The 1,853-nt window shown below is 43.6% G+C and overlaps 1 non-coding gene across 1 annotated transcript; it reads right to left on the bottom strand.

Annotated features, from left to right (window-relative positions):
* Nucleotides 1-888: 888 nt before the first annotated feature.
* Trnas-gga (transfer RNA serine (anticodon GGA)) lies at nucleotides 889-972 on the bottom strand. The gene is given in 2 exon segments: nucleotides 889-923; nucleotides 933-972. It is a non-coding gene; the product is annotated as a tRNA-Ser (tRNA).
* Between the last annotated feature and the right edge of the window lie 881 nt (nucleotides 973-1,853).

Raw genomic sequence — 1,853 nt, 5'->3', positions numbered from 1 at the left:
CTCCGAAAGCCGAACAATGATGTTTCGTTTAATGCTTCGCACGCTGAGACTTGCTGATCGCCCGGCATTGAAATCTGGAGCAATTTGCGGAAGGTTTGCATTTCTGTCACGTTGAACGATGTCTTCAGTCGTCGTTGGTACCGTTCTTTTAGCCGCAAAGATGTCGGAGACTTGATGTTTCACCGGATTCCTGATATTCACGTTACACTCCTGGAATGGTCGTACGGCAAAATCCCCACTTCATCACTTTCTCGGAGATGCTGTGTCCCATTGCTCGTGCGCTGACTATAATACCACGTTCAAACTCCCTTAAATCTTGATAACCTCCCATTGTAGCAGCAGTAACCGATGTAACAACTGTACCAGACACTTGTTGTCTTATTTAGGCGTTGCCAATCGCAGCGCCGTATTCTACCTGTTTACGTATCTCTGTATTTGAATACGCTTGCCTATATCAGTTTCTTTGGCGCTTCAGTGTATATAAAAGGATGTTACATAAATTCACGATTGTTATTTCCTGTCATTCGATTCATTTTTAAAGACGTTTCCTCTTGATTCCCACAACCACCCTTATCCCAACAACTACACTTATTCCAAATACTGTGGAAGTTTCGCACGGGTCCCCTGTTTACAATTAATGCTCAGCTGATTGCCACCGGAAAAACTGTTTTAATACCATAGATAAACGTAACACCCTCTGACCCAAGAACGTCCTTTTCAATTGAAAAGGAGACAGCTTCCTATTAGAATTGTATTTGCAATCTCTTTAAACAAGATGCAGGGACAAAATGGCTCTGAGCACTATGGGACTCAACTGCTGTGGTCATAAGTCCCCTAGAACTTAGAACTACTTAAACCTAACTAACCTAAGGACATCACACACATCCATGCCCGAGGCAGGATTCGAACCTGCGACCGTAGCGGTCGTGCGGTTCCAGACTGTAGCGCCTTGAACCGCTCGGCCACTCAGGCCGGCCAGGGACAAATGACAAACGCTTTAAAGAGCAGGATAGTATTTACCAAATCCCGTCTTTAACCATGGACAACTGTACGTAGCCATTCCAAGGATAACTAAATCAACTAATATTTTTGTTTCCCTTAAAGAAAATGAGAAACAAAGAGTACAGGAAGAACACATTCTAAAGTCAAACATCGTTTACACCTAGGTATTGTAATTCTCTGTACAGAATTTTCTTTAAAATCTTGTGCATGGTAATGTATACACAAGGGTGTATCATACACTTGTGATTATTATTATTTTCTATGGCTTGGTTCATTTTTAAGTATCTTTTCTCTTCATTTCCACAACCACGCTTATCTCAAAGACTAAACTTATTCCAAATACTGTCATTATTTAAAACGAAAAAAGTGCGAAATTTTCGTGGGGCTACTGTGGTGTTGAGAAACAGCAATAAACTCATTTTATGAAAATATACAGTTTTCTGTCTGTAGCAACTTGTCTCTTTAATTACTGAATGTCCGTGGCACTTTCTGCGGTAGGGGATGCTGTTCCTGTCTCATTAATGTTGGACGCGAAGTGTATTTGGTGAAGACGTCAGGAAACCTTTCAGTCATTTACCGGACTCCCAGTGCCCCGATCTCCACAGTTACGTTGTCAGATCGCTCTGCCCAGTCGGCTTCAAAAATGGTTCAAATGGCTCTGAGCACTATGGGACTTAACTGCTGAGGTCATCAGTCCCCTAGAACTTAGAACTACTTAAACCTAACTAACCTAAGGACAGCACACACATCCATGCCCGAGGCAGGATTCGAACCTGCGACCGTAGCGGTCGCGCGGTTCCGGACAGAAGCGCCTAGAACCGCTCGGCCACCACGGCCGGCCCAGTCGGCTT

The sequence above is a fragment of the Schistocerca nitens genome, chromosome 2 (assembly GCF_023898315.1).
Source record: "Schistocerca nitens isolate TAMUIC-IGC-003100 chromosome 2, iqSchNite1.1, whole genome shotgun sequence".
Taxonomy (NCBI): Eukaryota; Metazoa; Arthropoda; class Insecta; order Orthoptera; family Acrididae; genus Schistocerca; species Schistocerca nitens.
The sequence above is the reverse complement of the archived record's forward strand: the minus strand, read 5'-3'. Positions and strand labels throughout refer to the sequence as shown.